Source organism: Globicephala melas, chromosome 6 (assembly GCF_963455315.2).
Source record: "Globicephala melas chromosome 6, mGloMel1.2, whole genome shotgun sequence".
NCBI lineage: Eukaryota > Metazoa > Chordata > Mammalia > Artiodactyla > Delphinidae > Globicephala > Globicephala melas.
This window is the reverse complement of record NC_083319.1, coordinates 50818135-50836365: the sequence shown is the minus strand read 5'-3', so window position 1 is coordinate 50836365 and position 18231 is coordinate 50818135. Positions and strand designations below refer to the sequence as shown.

General features: G+C 42.4%; 1 protein-coding gene across 3 annotated transcripts in view; it reads left to right on the top strand.

The window, feature by feature from the left end:
* The first annotated feature begins 277 nt into the window (after positions 1 to 277).
* PIP5K1B (phosphatidylinositol-4-phosphate 5-kinase type 1 beta) overlaps positions 278 to 18231 on the top strand; it is a 328734-nt gene continuing 310780 nt past the window's right edge. For 2 of the 3 annotated variants that reach the window (XM_030877052.3, XM_030877050.3), the window contains exon 1: positions 282 to 656. The gene's annotated coding sequence lies outside the window, so the exon portion shown is untranslated. Of the gene's footprint in view, positions 657 to 18231 lie in introns of all 3 variants that reach the window. The other variant, XR_009564323.2, reaches the window with a different exon arrangement.

Here is an 18231-nt window from a genome sequence, read left to right as displayed (position 1 = left end):
TGCAGCGGAGGCTCCCGCCACCTCTGCTGCAAACCCGTCTGCTTTCCCTGCAGGGCGTGCGGGGATGGAGCGAGGGGGTGGAGAGAAAAGGGGAAGAGCCTGGGCGGCCGGCGGGCGGGGCTTGTAGCCTCCCGGAGCCGCGGCCGCCGCCGCGCAGCCCGCTCGGTCTCCGCGCCTCGCTCTCTGCACCGGGACTCGCGCCCGAGCCCGGGGGCGCCCTGCTCCTCGGCCCCCGGCCCCCAGCCCCCGACCCCGAACGCGCCGCGGCCAGAGCGCGCCCGGCTGCGGAGCCGCTCGGAGCGGCTGGGGCTTTGGCGGCCGCTCGCGGCTCAGTCTGGCCGGAGGACCGGCGGGGAAGGAAGGGGAAAGCGGGGACACACACCCGCCGCGGCGCGCGCGCATTGCACACTCGCAGCCGCGCGCCCCCGACGAGGCGCGTCGGGGGCGAGTTTGGCCCCGCGGCTCGGGCCCCGGCACCTGCCCGGTCCTCGAGCTGCGCCCCGGCCCGGGCCCCGCCCCGCCAACCCTCCGCCCCTCCCGCCCCTCGCCTGCACTGCTCTCCTTTCGCCCGGGGGAAGCGACAACGTCCCGATAACTTGCAGACTGTGGCGCAACTGGTCTCGACACCGGAGGCGCCCGAATGCTGTCCGGGTGAGGTAAGTTTCCTGCGCGTCCCCGGCCCCTCCTCCCGCGACCCTCTTTCTGGGCTCGAGCTTGGGGGCTCTGAGTCTCGGATGAATCCTGGAGGTCTCTCGACGCTTTCACTTTGTCCGCCTTGTGCTGGAGGTAGGGTGTAGGGGTTGCGCGTGGCTACCGAAGCGGGACCTTCATTCCCCCGGGCCACGGCTGCGCGCTCCCCGCGGGCACCCACCCGCTTACCACCCGGATCCCCGGAGCCGCAGTGACACTCGGGGGTCACTCTGGGTTCACTTAAGCAGGAGCCCCCTCCCCTTTAATGGGAGCCAGCTGAGTTTGGCTGCAGAAAGAGAGATCTCCCACAACCCTTCCCCGGTATTAAACAGCGGAGAACTTGTTAGGCGCCCCTGGGATCTCAAGAGGGGCTTGCGAGTCAGTGTTTGGTCATTTTTGGCGCCGGAGCCGGGTTGAACAGGTGCGGTATGGTTCCAGCCTAAATGCAGCAACCGACTTCTGCATTTCCCCTGCTTCTCTCCCCTAGCCCCGTCAACGTGAAGCTTCAGCAGCTGGGGAGGGGGGGGTGGGAGTGTGGGGCACCGGAGAGGGAGAATGCCGGGGTTTGATTTGCCACACCGGTGCCAGGAGTCACCAAAACAGCAGACAACAAATGTCTGCTTATCGTTCATCTATGCAGATGAGCCTGTTGTCAGTTCTTACCAACCCCCCACCCCCGGCTCACTTGTCTCTGGTGCCCAGCGTGGTTGGATAGAAACCTGTTCCAGAGAAGTTGTTTGGATAGGCTGATGAATTCTTTCTTCTGATCAACTGAAATCAGGGTTCTCAGCAAGGAAATGCTAGTTACTCTGATGCCTTGTTAAAGGCAGCGTATTGCAGACCCAAAATACCGGCCCCCGCCCTTACTATTTTTCTATGACATTCTCAGCCTGCCAGAGGCCCTAGGTCCTAAGGTGAATGACTCTTGAGGGACCGGTTGGGCCTCAGAATGTGTTAGTCTCCTGCAAAGAAGCAGCAGTCTCCTCATCAATACTACTGAGCGTGGGTTTGGGTAACCCTTGTTGCCCCTCCCGTGAAAAGCGTCCACCCAGACTTCTGTCTCATTCTATGTAAAGGCTGAAGTGTTCTGCAGTGGTTAGGAGTGGAGAAAAGCCAAAGGGTTGGATTCATTACCCCTCTAACGTGATGAAGTAGAATAGTGTTCGTGGAAGCTTTTGTCAGAGCGTTTCCAGTCGAAAGGAGGCCCTAGAAAAAAAACCTTTCTTAGTCAAGTCCATGCCAGTGGGAAGTTGAGTAAGCAGTAAACATCTCTGAGCTGAGGGAAATGGTGCGTTCTTTGGAGACTTAGGAAGACTGATGAGAAAGCTGGTAAGTCTGAGACTGAATGCACAATGATGTCTTAGTTGAGGAGGAAAACTGTTAAAAAATGAATAATAAAACCATGTTACATTTTTGTCCAAATTAAGACTAGAGGGATTTGGTAATAATACCTTACGTTTGCATCAATGCCTTGCTATTTGTAATTGTTTTTTAGTACTCTGAAAAGCATTTAATTCTGTCCATTTCTGAGGGAGGCAGGGCAAAGATTATTAACCACATATTCACAGGAGGAATGTGAGGCGCACAAGTTCAATGACTTATCAAGGTAACAAGTGGCTGGAATTAGAGTTGAAGCCTGGTTTCACCACCATTTCAGGTGGTGAAATCACCACCACCACCACCACTATCATCACGCAGTGTTAGTTCTGTACTTGTATAAGGTTTTTACAATGGCCAGACTTTTGCATTTATTGTGGTCTGTACTGTCTTACTGTGAATTACTGTTCACATTTCAACGGATGAGAAAACTGAGGTTTAGACAAGTGATTAGAGTTTTCTATAGTATCATGTCTAATCTAGTAGCTTACGGGACTAGAACTCAGAGCTTCTGATGTCTCGTCCTTTGCTTTGTGGATTATGCCGTTGTTCCGCTTGTGATAGCAATGAGGACACATCATGGGATACAGTACATGCAATACACCAGAGACTGTTAAGCATGCCTGCTGGTGACCTGGGTTCTAGTTCTGGCACTATATTTGGCTGTATAACCTGGACCAAATTCTACCACCTTTGAGCCTCAGGTCTCCCACATATAAAACAAGAGGTTTGTATTATTTTTCTACTTCTAGTTTTAGCATTCTGTAATGCTTATCAATATATTTGTAATCCAGTGGTATCATTTTTCTCTAGGGGAAAGAGAAATTTTCACCCTGTATTAACTAAGGGATTTAGCTAATAACCTATTCCACCTGTATTCTAATTTACTCCCCGTTCCTCGTCATCGCATACCACTTAATGAAGGGAAAGAAAATTCCAAGTGCACTTTAGCTTAGCATCTGTATTGTTTAGTATTATTTTTTGATTTGGAAATATTCTCAGGGGCTGAACTACTCTAAAATAAATGTCAAGATTCACCTGAATATTCCAGACAGTCGACTCATACCTTTGTTTATTTATTTATTTATTTATTTTTTTGGCTTTGGGGTTTGCATATAGTAAGTATTTAATGAAGAGTTGCTGAGTGAAGGAGGGAATGAAATCACTCATAAGGAAAACACATGCTGTAAAACATAGAAAGCATCTTATCATGCAAATTCCCAGCATCTGCTGACCCGTAAGGTAATTTACCTACACGAGGTATGCCTCCTGAAGCTGGCAGGTGCAGGTGCCCATTGTGTCTCTCCTACCTGAATACATCATATAAAGAAGAGTTTTTATTTCTCCGGGTCGACAGTAGACTCACATCATCTATGTCATGCTCTTTTGCTTGCCTCCCCCTGCCCCTTTAGTTGTTAGTAATGTGTAACTGGCTGAAATATATATTCCTAGAAATTGACTTGTGCCATTTTCTGAAAGAGTATATCTTGAGATGAAGAAACCAACCACTCTTATATTTGGGTAAATTTCAGCAGGTGCTAATACTGGCTCGTGGTTTCAGAGGGGGAACCTAATTAACAAAACCAACCTAGTTTCTGTTCCCTTTAAGAATCTTCTTCTCTTTCCACCCCTTCGTCCTATACGCACAAAAGTAGTGTTTTTACCTTTAGGAGTATGATGACAAATAATTAGAATGGGTCTTAAATATTATTAACAGATTCAGCCATTGGGGATTGAGGTAGATTTCTTTCTGATAGAGAATTAAAATATTAGCTAGTTCAGAAACTCGCACCTTTTATGGGTAAGACAGCTGAGGCTTGGAGAGGTGAATTGACTTGTTCATGGTCGAACAGATGTTTAGCGACCAGGGCTAATGTGGAATTCTTAAGAAGGTTCTTACTCAAGGTTTTGCTAGGGGTTCTATGGTGAAAGTGCATTTTTGACTTCTAGAAATCATAGAGGTTAACAGAAATTTTCTGTTTACTAGTAATTAATGAGTTGTCACTTTTTTTTTTTTTTTTTTTTTTTGCGGTACGTGGGCCTCTCACTGTTGTGGCCTCTCCCGTTGCGGAGCACAGGCTCCGGACGCGCAGGCTCAGCGGCTATGGCTCACGGGCCCAGCTGCTCCATGGCATGTGGGATCTTCTCGGACCGGGGCACGAACCCGCGTCCCCTGCATCGGCAGGCGGACTCTCAACCGCTGCACCACCAGGGAAGCCCGAGTTGTCACATTTTAACATTGTTTAGTATTTATATTTTTATACCTTCTTGTCCTAGCAGATAATTAAGGAGACAATGTCCATTTTCATCCATTCACCGTGATTCTCTTGGCTTATATATGTCCCTGAACTCAGAATTAATACTTTGCTCCAACCGGTGCTTGGGCAGAGAGAACTATTTGAATAGAAGTACAAATGTATGGTGGTTTTCCAGGCTTCTCTTCCTGGTTATTAAAGCCAGAAGCCAAAGGTGGCCTTGTCATACATTGGTAAAGTCATAAATATGTATACATTTAATTTCCATTTTCATTTTACTTGTACTTCTTTTAAATGGTGAGTCAAAAGATTTAATATCCTGGAAAAATCATTTTTTTCCTGTGGCTGGAGCCTTCATTAGTTACTCTGTAAAGCGTCAAGCCTGAAATGTATTTGTTGCAGAAACATGTTCTCTTTATATCAAGTACATTAACTGGGGTTGGAAGGAGTCCTTTTATTTTGTTTTTAGAAGCTGCGCAGTTAGAACTGTACATTATGCAGCTCAGCTGTTCATTTGTGAACTTATCTATGGCAGTTCTTCTAAATGCCAGGGAAATCGGGGAGGGAGGAAACCTAGCCTTTTGTTTTATTTAGTATTTTTCTTTTTTAAAATAAATGGTAAACTTAATCTCTTCGTGACATTTTTGAAGTACTGTGTAGTCAAGATTGGCTGCCATTGATGAAGCATTTTATTCAGTCAGGTTCCCTTTCAGTATAAAAGATGAGGGCAGGGAAACCAGGCTTGATTTTGTGTATTCCATTCTCAATTGCATACGAACTTCAGCAGAGGTGTATAAGGAGATGATATAGGAAAACACAGGAATCCTACCCAAATTAGGTTACTCTTGGGAAGATTTGAAACATAGTAATTGAGATGTTGTTACATGTCTAGTCAACTGGCAGTCCTTTGTATTATCATTTTAAGTTAAACCCCTGTTTAAAAGGACAACTCCATGAAGTGTGTATTCTTCTTGTAGAAAGTCTTCTGTGTTGTTTATGGGATGAATTAAAAATAGGTGTGCAGTATGTCTGTGGGAGTTGACATAATGGGTGAGCAAGTTCTTGAGACCTGTTTCTCTAAGAGTTTTAGAAAGTCAGTTATAAAATTGAGTATTGTATTGAACTATACAGCATTGTGTGTGCAGTATTGCTCCCACTAAAAATGGGCTTGTGTGTCTTTCAGTAGAGGTTCTTCAGGCAAGGGTTGGGCTTGCAAGCACTGGAGGCCTAGAAAGTATAATTACCTGGTGTTGGAACTAAAATCCCAGGACTAGAGACACAGGACTGTAGACTATTCCTCTATTTTGTAGGAGAAAGGTGATATCTAAGACTTTGCCATCCAGTAATGCTGAGCAAGGGGTTTAGGAGGAAGTTATAGTTAGCCATAAAAATGTGTTTCTTTGCTTCATAGACTGGCACAAGAAATGCAATCGATTCTACTTATTGGGTAGTGGGTTTTCTTGTTTTTGCTTAAGTATAGTTGATTTACAATGTTGTGTTAATTTCTGCTATGCAGCAGTTATACATATATATTCTTTTAAAAATTCTTTTCCATTATGGTTTATTAGAGGATAGTCAGTATAGTTCCCTGTGCTGTACAGTAGGACCTTATTGTTTATCCAGGATTTTGCCCATCATAATCATCTCTTGATCATTTGGTCATGACGTTTGTTGATAAAGTAAGGAAACAAAACAGTAGCAATAAAAAGAAGCAAAACTATGACCAGCTTGAGGAAGCGGTAAGTGCATGATAGGTGTTCAGCTAATATTTGTCAGTGGGAAAGGTTAGGCATCATGTTTTATCTTTGTATTCTTGGAACTTAGCACTTTGCATGGGAAATGGTGGGGATTTAATGAATGTGTACTGAACAATTTATGAATTTACATGATATCACTCTTCAAAACCTTGGAATGTTTTATAATTATTCTGATGTTATTATTTTCCAGACCATTTTAGAAATGTCAGGCAGGCTGATAAACACTAGTTTCAATAGTTTATAGTGGTCCTTCCTTTTACATCATAAATGGTATTTATTCACCGGACCTCCAACTTTTTGTAACCAATATGCCTAGGAATGATTTTTTTTCTCTTCCTTAACAGAAATAATAATCCAAGTATGAAATGTATTATTCTCTTTAATTTTTATAAGTATCAGATAAACATATTTTTAAAGCTCCCAGGGTGGCTTAAGAGTGAATTTAGCTCAGGGTACACAGACAGGAGAGTGGACTTTAAGCTTCTCTAAGTTAATCAGTTTAAACATCACCTCACTTAGGGGCTTTCTCTGATCATCTAACCTAAAGGGGACCTTCTTCATATGTTTTCTTCACCTATCACAGTGGACACTTACACATTTATGTATTTTACTTGTTTATTTTTTTATCACCTCTACTCAAATTCACACTCAATTTATACGCTCCTTGAGGGCAGAGGTCATGGTTCGTTAACACTGTTTTTCAAGAAAGTGCTTGACGCATAGTAGGTGCCCAGTAAACATGTAAATGAATGAATGACTAGGTCCCATCCATCCTGTCAAGATGAATTGAGCCACCATTGAGGTCACTCAAGCCAAGCAGGTTGAGCTGTGAAGACAGTTCTTAAAGGCTGGCTATGGCAGGTCCATGAGAAGGACAACTAGGTCCTCCAGAAGAAGGAAACAGTGCTTGTTTAGGTGAATAGGTTCTGGCATGCGTATGAAGTAGTATCTCTATTTAAAGAGTTCTCACATTTTATTTACTGAAAAATGAATAACAGAGAACAGATAAGTAGAAATTACAAAGCGTAAGACAAAATGTTCCAAACCTATTAAAATAAGGTCTGAAAGTACCTAAATCCCAGACATATGTAATTCCTAATTAAGACACCTTAGTGATAGTATACAAGACAACATCCTGTGACACTCCAGGTAAAAACTTCCCAAGCTCAGCTGGTTTTTCTTTAAATGTTAGAAACATCAATAGCCCGGTCTCAGGGAAGAAGCCAGGACAGTGGTTCTCAGGTGTGGCCCCTTGACCATCATCATCTTGAACTTGTTAGAAACTTGTTAGAAATGCAAATTCTCGTACTGTTCCCCAGGCCAGCTGAATCAGAAACTCTGGGGATGGGGTTTAGCAATCTGGCAACAGGTGATTCTGATGTACACTCAACATTGGCAGGAAATGTTAAATCCATTGCTCAAAATCTATGCCTCCTGAAGTGCTTGGTATTCCCAAGTGAATTTCAGGACCTGTGGAGAGGGTACCATCTGCCTGCTCCACTAGAAATATCAGAGGAGAAGTAAAGCCAGTCTTTGCTTTTCTCACATCCTTGTGGATCACAAGAAAACAATTTCATATGACTGGATTGGGTATCTAGGACTTCAGACAGTACAAAACCGCTCTGGTTAGTCATTGGCCCTGCCAAGTGATGGTTACTCCCAAGGCTGGGAGATGTGGCTGAAGAGGGGTAAGACATGCTCCATGCATAGCTTATGTTTGGGTGTTGCTTCAGTAGGACCCCAGGTGGAGGAATGATTTCGGGAGCTAGTGGTTGTCTAGGAAACAGTGGCTTACTGACAATTCTGAATATTTCAGGTCAGTTCAACATACTAGATACTGATGGACCCCTTGGCCAGGACAGTACCAGGTGCCATGGGGTATACAAAAAAGTACAAACATGGCTCTGGCTCCACTGTGCTGAGAACTTGCTGTGTTCCAGGCACTCTCAAGTGCTGTTTCTTTCATCTCCACCATGCTCCTGACAGCGGGCTGCAGCATCCTTGCTGATAGAGGAGGAAATGGAAACCTAATCAGGCAGGTACGCGCTCATGGGCCCAGAGCCACTAAGGCAAGGTTCCGTCTCTGGCTTTTCTGATTTTAAAGCCCACATTCTTTTCTCTGCTTCATGCAGTTGTGCCTCGAAATGTAGTTCTGGTACAAGAGTTTAAAAAAGGAGGACACAAGTGAATCTAAAATTTGTATCTCCAACCTAGGCCTCTCTGTGAGCTCTAGATGACATAATTGACATTGCACCTGGATATCTCAAAGGCACCTCAAGTTTTTCATGTCCAAGACCAGAATCCTGATTTTTTTCTCTTCATACCTCATCCTCTTGCACGGATGCTTAGCTCTGTGATGGGCACAACTAGCCGCTACCTCGCACAAGGCAGAAACTTGGGAGCCATCCTTACCCCGTCCTTGTCATCCACCACATCTAACCCATCACCCATTTCTATAGATTTTGCTTGCTTAATAGCTCCCCCATCCGCCTGCTTCTCATTGTTTCTGCTGTCCAGCTTCTCATCTCTCTGCTGGATTCTAGCCATCGCCTCCCTGGGCTCCTGAGTCCACCCTGGCTCTCCTCTAATCCTCTAATCCATCGTCCATACTGCAGCCAGAGCAATTGAAATGGCTGGAGAGGACCCTAGACTTGGCTGGCTGGATCCTTACCTCTCACATCCAGCCAGGCCCTCCAGGAAGCAGACACATCTTGGTCCCTGAACTCGTGCACAGGTCTGAGGACTTGCTCTTCTAAACAGCATCCTACTCTGATGCTTTTGCTCCCTGGAATGTGGTCAGGCCACGGTCATAACTATAGTCGGCTGCTCTTAAAGCCACAGGATGAAGACTTCAGTGTGATCCTAGGGACCACCCAAGCCACACCGAATACCAAGATTTTAGAGTGGTCTGGAATCCCGAGGTGCACTCTTATTCTAACAGGAACCAGAGACTGCTATTTAGATAAGAGAAAAGCAGTTGTTGAGTAAGGAGTTAGTTGGAGGCCAAAAGCATTATCTTGGATGTTCTAGGTATTTTTAGGATGAATCCGAGGCAGGATTGTAGGATCCTACAGAAACTAGTTAAAAGAAATTAGCCTAAGCTAAGCTCGCATTTAATCTTTGCACGTGGCTTTTTCAGCTACTCGGTGTCCCTTGACTGTAAATAATTGAGAAGTACCAAGCTGTCTGAGTCAGTTCTGGCTGCTGAAACAAAGTAACATAGACTGGGTGGCTTGCAAACAACAGAAATTTATTTCTCACAGTTCTGGAGGCTGGAAATCTGAGATCAGGGTGCCAGCATGGTCAGGTTCTGGTGAGAACCCTCTTCGAGGTTGCAGACTGCTGACTTCTCTTTGTGTTGTCGTACAGTGGAAAGAGGGCAAGAGAACTCTCTGGGGTCCCTTTTATAAGGACACTAATCCCATTCGTAAGGACCCCACCTTCATAGCTCTGTTACCTCCCAAAGGCCCCATCTTCTAATACCATCACACTGGGGGTTAGGATTTCAAAATATGAATTTGAAACACATTCAGTCCATTACACAACCCTTTATGGCCAACTCAGTGCCCTTTAGGAAGCACATTCTATGTTGAGACCCAGTACAGACATAAAGATATAAATAATAAATATATTAAAAATAAAGCTTTCATGGAGCGATACTTAGCTATACTGCGTGAAATGTGCTCTAGTATTTTCTGATAAGTTCCATCCCACCTCCAAACTCTACCAAACACTGATCATGATTCACCAAATTGATTTTACTCCCCACTGATGGGCTGAGACGTGCAATTTGGAAAACAGATCTATCCTATTGTGCCTTCCAGTGCTGCCTGTACAGAAGCTCAGGCCAGAGGTGTGCATTCATTGAGGAACTGAGTGTGACTTCTCATCCGGTGCTCTGTCCATCCCTGTGTGTTCAGGGAGGGTTGTGAGTTAACAACTCCATAAGGCTCCCTCTGCAAGTTTTTTTTTTTTATAACATCTTTATTGGAGTATAATTGCTTTACAATGGTGTGTTAGTTTTTGCTTTATAACAAAGTGAATCAGCTATAAATATACATATATCCCCATATGTCCTCCCTCTTGCGTCTCCAATTTCTGTCAAAAAGCATTGTGAAATTGGGAAAGTAGGCATCTGATAGAACTTGGTGTTGGGGGAAAGTAACTCATAAAGCCACCTTGTCAATTGCATAGGATAAATAATCTACAATGATGAACTATGACCTTTAAACTGGGGCAGGGCTACATTTTTTCATCTACTGTTCACCCTAAAGTTCCTAATAATTTATTTTAGCAAGAATCTAAATAGTACTTTAAGAAAGAAAGACCTTACTTAAAAAATATGTCAAGAACAGTTTGACGGTGTGGTTTTTTTCTGCCTGAATTTCATTGAGACATCAAGCCTGCCAATTTTAACTGGCTGTTCAAGCACAAAATGAAAGAAGCTTAAAACAGGGAATTCTTAGGTACTCAGAACTTTGGGGCAGGCTGTTTTACTTCTAGAATAAATTTCCTGATTGCTGAGGGTTTGCTTATTTAAGAATCAAAATTTATTATAGCCAATTTTTGTATAGAAAATTTCCCCAAAGTTGCTACAACCTTCCCTGATTGTTTAAAAGATTATACAGCACAGAGTGTGTCTCTAATGTTGTAACAAAGTGATAGCTTTCAGACTCATTCACGGATACAAGGCTCTTTGCACCTGTACCAAACGGCCCCGCTTTGCTGTTTTTGAAAATCTTACCTGCCTTGATTTTTTTTGTTGTTTTTTGATGCTATTTCTGTGGCTTTCAGCAGTGATAACCCTTCACTCACTCATTTGCTACGGAGAATCTGTTGTGATCTTGGGAGCCAGATAACACCCATATTGTCTGAATTGTGTTTCCGAAATAGACTCATCTTATGCATTGACTTGAAATTTATTTTAAGAAAGAAAAAAGCGGTTTTCGAGGGAGGGTCTCAAGGAAGCAAGCTTTAGTTCTTTCTCATTCACTTAGGTCATCGGCCAATAAAGAGCATGTTTTTCTTATGTCTTGTTTTTGGGCTGTTCAGGTAAATAAAGTGCTACCTTTTTAGGCTGAGATATTCATGGTTTCTTTTTTATTTGTATAAAATATTTGTGTTTACTATATTATGGTCTAAAGCACACTTTCATAGACTTTTATCATTTAATTTAAACAGAGTGGTAATTTATGGGTGTTTTGGTGAGAGTTTCACTTTTAATATTTTATGCCCTTGGAGGATATAAATCACCAAAGGTTATTTCATGTCCCACTGGAGAAATTGCATAGAAACTTCTATTGTATAGGACTTCTGATGTCTATCTTCTATTGGAAAACTAACTTTAATACCTACAATAAAGCAAATAAGGTGCATATGAAAATTTTAACTGTTTTTAAGAAGTGATGTGAGCCAGAGTGTTCTTAGACTTATGAATTCATCATATGGAAACAAACAGTAGCATCATTGCTTTGGCAAGCTCTATTGAAATGATGCCCTTCAGTGTTTTCCCATGTAGTTTAGGCAGAGTGGTGAAGATTTATGGAAAATGAGAAATCAGTCTCCCATGCTAAGGATTAAGAGAGAAACATGCCTTTGCTTATATTTGTTTATAAAAGATCGAATGGAAATGCAGCTTTTAAGATTTGTATGGAGTTGGGCTTCACTATTTAGTTTTGCAGTTTCTCAGAAAATTCCTCTCCTACGTGGCAATTTATAATGTAAACATGATGCATCATTTCATTTTGTGCAAACTATCTGTAAGGAACAGTCACTTTCCACATATGTCAGAAGACTCCTGGCAGCATTTTAGAGCCTAAAGTATCCTCCACAAGCCCTAGTAGCTTTAGAGACAGTCGCCAGCACTCCCTGACAATCCATTTTTATTGTTTTCTTCATTGTCTGCCTCTTGTACTGGAAAGTGAACTTCCACAAGGGGAGGGACTGTGTTCTGTTGGCTCCTGTATGCCCAACACCTAGAAAAGTGGCCAGCGCAGATGGCTCTCAATTAAAGTTTATGGAATGAATGATTTTCTTAAGCCACAACTGTCTTTTCTTCAACTTCCTAGGTCCCCCTTCCTTTGTAAAATGTTAACAGTCAAGCTTCTAGCCTTCCCGCTGCTTCAAGCTCCTTTCCCAATGAGTGGCCTTGTTTGTGGCCAAATTTTAGTCTTTTTTCTATCTCTTGCTTTTTGGTCTGTTACATTTAGAACCATTTAATAATTCATGCCTCACTCTCTCTTAGCTGCTTATCTGCTCTTGTGAGCCCAACTCTTGCCTCTGTCAAAAGTCCCTATATTATGAAATCTGAGCTTGTGCCTTTCAAAAACCTGAATTTGTCTCCTTCCCCAAATTCTAGATTTTCATCAAAGATACCCTCTTTTTTTTTTTTTTAACCTACTTTTGAAATTTCAGCAATCTTTTTATCTTGCTCATCTTTGTTTCTGGGCAGCTACCAAGTCCAGAGGAAGTTTTTGAAAAGTTCTCTTTCATTTTCACGTGTATTTCCTATATTAAATGCTTCTTACCTGGACTATTGTAGCAGCTTCCCAAACGGCCCCTGTACCTCCCTGTCTCTCCCCCTTTAGTCAGTTATAATACTTGCTACCAGAGATTATAACTTCATCACCTCCATGCCCCCAAATCCTTAGATGCTTTGTTATGCCCCAAATCTAAGTACCTTGGTTTGGTCCATAAGAGCATCCACAGTTTGGCCCTAGTTCTCTAACGTCGTCATTGTCGTTGGTGTCATTGTCATCCTTGTAGTAGTGACAGCAACTACCATTTCTTAAACTCTTACTCTGTACCAAGCCCAACACACAGGAAGAAATGAAGTCATAAAGGTTCGTGGTATGTTTGGAGCTATATCTGATAATGAGTAGGGTAGGTGTGGGTGGGAGGAAATAGGGCTGGAGTGGTATGTTGGCTCCAGACCACGGGCAGCTTGTCAGATGGGCTAAGGAGTTTGAACTTTTCTTCTATAGGCAGAGAGGCAACAACTAGAAGATTTTCACAGACGAGTGATGAGCTCATGCCTTAGGTTAGATCAGCAGCATGGCCTCCAGTTTGGGAGGTGAATGAGGTGGGAATGAGACTGGAGACAGGGAGACTAGTTAGAGGAGATGATGTCATTACAAGAGAGATGATGAGAACCTGAATTCAGTTATGGAGGGGATGGGGAAGAGTGAGCAAATTAGAGATTTAGGAGGAAGAATCGATAAGACTTGTTACCACTTGCATGTGGATTTTGAGGGAATGAGAGAGGTAGATGATGATAATTCTCTGGCTTTGGCTTGACTAGCTGGAGAGATTGGAGAATGATGATCAACAGAGAGAGTATGGAGAAGAGGCAGCATGTATGTGGTGGCAGAGGTGGGAGGGCTGTAATGAGTTCAGTTTTGAACACGCATTTCAGATCCTTGTGGGGTATCTGGGTGGAGTGTGGCTGTAAGGAGAGAGGCCCACGATGGACACACTGGCTGTGTTATGGTCATGGGTCTTTGGGCAGCGATTCAAGCCATCGGCGTGGATGAGACCAAGATGCCTGCAGGACTTCAAGGTATACGAGTGTGGAGGCGCGGAGAGAGGCCTGGGATGGAGACAGCGTTATGATCTCTTGCCAGTGATTAAAGCCATGGGATTAGACGAGGCTTCTGGAAGGGTTTGTAGACCAAGAAGAGAACATGTCTGAGAACCACCATCATCCCCTGATCTTCCTTTGCGATTTCATTTCTTTATACCTTGGCTCATTACATTTTTCTCTTAGTGAATCTTCTTCCGTTTTCTTCTCCGTTGAGGGGAGTGGCATCAGGGTTTCATGACACCACATGGATCCCACTTCTCTGATCCCCACACGTGCCCAAGAGTGATTTCTCGGGCACACACTCCCTCTGGCATTCTTGCTCTTACCACTCTCTTGGAACTTTCCCTCAAGGCTGACTTTTCGTTTGTTCTCCACTTAGCTCTCCACGCAGGCTCGAGTCCTGACAGCAGGGACCACATCTTCTCTCACTTCATGTTTCCCACCCAGCCTGACAGCTCCAGTGTCTCCTTCACACAAGCTGCTCCTACACCTTTTTGCTTATTTTCATTCTTCTGTAGAGAAATAAGGAAAAAGGTGAACAACTCCAAGTTCTCTAAGGATTTAGAGCAGTTGAGGTCCCTTGAACTAAATTGGAGGTGCCTGCTTACAATAAGTTTGTGGCTAGAAGTTTCTGTTTCTCACTAAACAAACAAACAAGAAACTTAATTAGCAAAAAAGTCCATAAAACCAGTGCAGAGGTCTTGTCATTTATCATTCTCACTATTTGAAACTTTCAGAGGAAGAGAATATATCTTTTGGCAGCTCCCCTACAACTACCATTGCTTATTGCAAGCAGAGTTTATCTCCAGGTTTCACTGGGTTGTACTTCCTGTGTTTTTAAATAACACTTCACATACATTTGCACAGGCTGAATCTGGGTGCAGTGAGAGATCTGTCCGTAGAAGCAGGGATTCTGGCTTATCCTGCCCCTCTCCTGGTACTGTGGTGACCTATGGTCAAGTGGCTTGACCTCTCTTGTACCTTTTTGTTCTCATCTGTGGAATGAGAATCTGTACACTGGCTCCTGGCCTAGTTCAAAGGTATGTTGTGAGGCCAAATGGAATGATGGCCTTTGAGGTTCTTAGAAAAAAAGCATCATGCACATTACATTAGAGAATTTATTTCATAAGAATTATGAAAGGAGGTCAGGCTCCAGACAGCCACCTTTATAGCCCATGGATAAGGAAATTTGAAGCAAAGGTGGTAGCATCTACTGTGATGGGTTTCCCATAAAAGAAGTCTCCTCCCCAATCCCCAGAGGCCAAGGGTGAAAGTGGGACTCTTTGCTAAAGTCTGTCTGATCAGAGTTCCAGAATTTAAACACACGCTCAGCATAGATGAGAAGAGCAACATACTCTGATCTTTAAAAAGGGATGGATCTTGGATGTGGAGGTTTGTTGAAGAAAGCAAAACTCATGTTTACTTGTTAAAGAAAAAGAATGCCGGTCGAGTAATCTATGACAAAGGATGTAAGAATATGCAAGGGAGAAAAGAGTTCAGTAAGTGGTACTGGGAAAACTGGACAGCTACATGTGAAAGAATGAGATTAGAACATTTCCTCACACCGTATACAAAAATAAACGGATTACCTAAATGTAAGACCTGAAAACATAAAAATCCTAGAAAAGAAGGTAGGCAGAACACTCTTTGGACATAAATTATAGCAATATTTTTTTTGGATCGGTCTCATACGGCAAAAGAAATAAAAGCCAAAATAAACAAATGGGACCTGATTAAACTTAAAAGTTTTTGCACAACAAAGGACACCACCACCAACACGAAAAGACAATCTACTGAATGGGAGAAAATGTTTGCAGATGAAATGTATGAGAAGGGGTTAATATCCAAAATATATCAAAAAACAAACAACCTGGTTAAAAATGGACAGAAGACCTGAATAGACATTTTTCCAAAGAAGACATACAGATGGCCAACAGGCACATGAAAAAATGCTCAGCATCTCTAATCATCAGTGAAATGCAAATCAAAACTGTATGAGGTATCACTTCACATCTGTCAGAATAGCTATTATCAAAAAGTAAATAGCAACTGTTGGCGAGGATGTGGAGAAAAGGGAACCCTCATGCACTGTTGTTGGGAATGTAAACTGGTGCAGCCACTATGGAGAACAGTATGGAGGTTCCTCAAAAAACTTAAAATTGAACTACCATATGATCCAGCAATTCCACTCCTTGGTGTACTTCTGGAAAAAACCAAAATATTATTTTGAAGAGATACATGCACCTCAGTGTTCATTGAGCAGCATTATTTACAATAGCCAAGACATGGAAGCAACCCAAGTGTCCATCAACAAATGAATGGATAAAGGTGTGTGTGTGTGTGTGTGTGTGTGTGTGTGTGTGTGTGTGTGTGTGTGTGGTGGAATATCGTTTAACCATAAAATGAATGAACTTCTGCCATTAGCAACACAGTGGATAAACCTAGAGAGTATTCTGCTTAATGAAGTAAGACAGAGAAAAACAGATACTATGTTATCTCTTATATGTAGAATCTAAAAAATAAAACAATTGTATATAATGAAATAGACTCACAGATATAGAAAACAAGCTAGTAATTACAAGTGGGGAGAGGGAGAGAGGGGCAAGATAGAGACATGGGATTAAGATATACATACTACTCTGTATTATATAGATGAGGAACAAGGATATACTGTACAGCTCAGGGAAGTATAGCCATTATTTTGTAATAACTTTAAATGGAGTATAATATATAAAAATATTGAATCACTGTACTGCACACCTGAAACCAATAAAATCTAAATTAACCATATTTCAAATTTTTAAAAAAAGAATGTTGGTGGGCAGCAAATAATTCATATGCTAGAGTCCAAAGTAGGACCTCATGCTCAATGTATTAAACAAGTTCATTGCTTATTCAGTTTAGATTGAATGGTATGTGGTGGTCATTATCACCCCTAATGCTGTGCCTCATATACAAAGATGGTCAGTGTTTCAGTTAGTGCCTATTTAGATGGAGTAGGAGAAGCTCCTAGAGGTCATTCAGGAGGCATTTTTAATACCTGTGGAATCCTTAAGGCTGCTTGAGGTTAATTGGACATTCCTCAAATGCTAATAAAAGCTTCAATTAATAATATAAATATTTATAGTTCAATGACCTGTATCACATGGCAGAGAGGTTTGACTGGAGTCACTGATGTAGGTAATACCTGATCAAAAGTGAGGGGAACTCAAAGAGTTTAACATCATTGGCATAGGAGTAATAACATTGGATCTGTAGTCATGACATGGGATCCACAGTAAGAGACCAAAATCTTAATTCCTTCCTTAGCCTGGCTGTGAGCATACTGGCATAATCATAATCACACAGGTGCTTTTTCTCAGTTTTCTGCCCTTAGAGTCGACTATGGACTAAGTATGGTGGACTTGGTTATGTTGGTAGGCTAGATTGCAAATTGTAGCAACCTCAGCAGAGTAAAAGTATAGCTGACAGAAGGTGGAATGTGGAAACAGAGAAAAGGGTTAAATGTGCTAATATTCTCACCTCCTAAAGTGGGGAGTAACATATAGTTGTTAAAAGTTGGTGGGGGGACTTCTCTGGTGGTCCAGTGGTTAAGACTCTGGGCTCCCAATTAAGGGGGCCTGGGTTCGATCCCTGGTCGGGGAACTAGATCCCACATGCATGCTACAGCTAAGAAGTCCTCATGCCACAACAGCCTAAATAAATAAATAAATATTTCCCATCCACCACAATGAAGAGTAGCCCCTCCTTGCCGCAACTAGAGAAAGCTTGCGTGCAGCAACGAAGACCCAATGCAGCCAAAAATAAATAAAATTTAAAAAAAAAAGTTGGTGGAATTCTGGAGTTGTGCCATCTTGCATTCCCACTGGTGGCATATGAGAGTTCCAGTTGCTCCACATCTTCATCAACACTTGGTATGATTAGTCTTTTATTTTAGATATTCAGATAGGTGTATAGGGGTAGCTCATTGTGGCTTTAAATTGTACTTCTCTAAGGGCTAATGGTGTTGAGCATTTTCTCATGTGTTTATTTGCCATCCTTATATTTGGTGAGGTGTTAAACTCATGTATTCATTCTGGTAACTTCTTTTTTGTAGTATGCATAGAATTTTTTACATGGACAATCATGTTGTCTGTGAATAAAGACAGTTTTACTTAAAAAAAGTTGGCGGAAACACACATGAAGACCTGAATACGTAAAATCGCAAAGGTAATGAACAGAGGAATTAAAACAATGATATATATTAAACTTTGGATGGAAACCAGGGCAGTATGAGCAAAGTCCCTGATATGAGTCAAGAACAAGAGATTTAAGCATGTTATCAAGAGTTATGGAGATAACTGAGACCAAAATAGAAAATTTTAAGAATGGTTGTCTTGGGAGAATGGAACTAATGGCAGGAATAGGAAAATCAAGAAATGGTGACTCTCACGAGGTCCTTTATATCATTTGATATATTACCTCATACATGCATTTCTTTGATAAAAATAAATCATTGGTATATTGGTCATTAGATCATAAAGATAAAAAGCAACATGAAATAAAACAGGTAGAGGGTGAGAGCTGAATA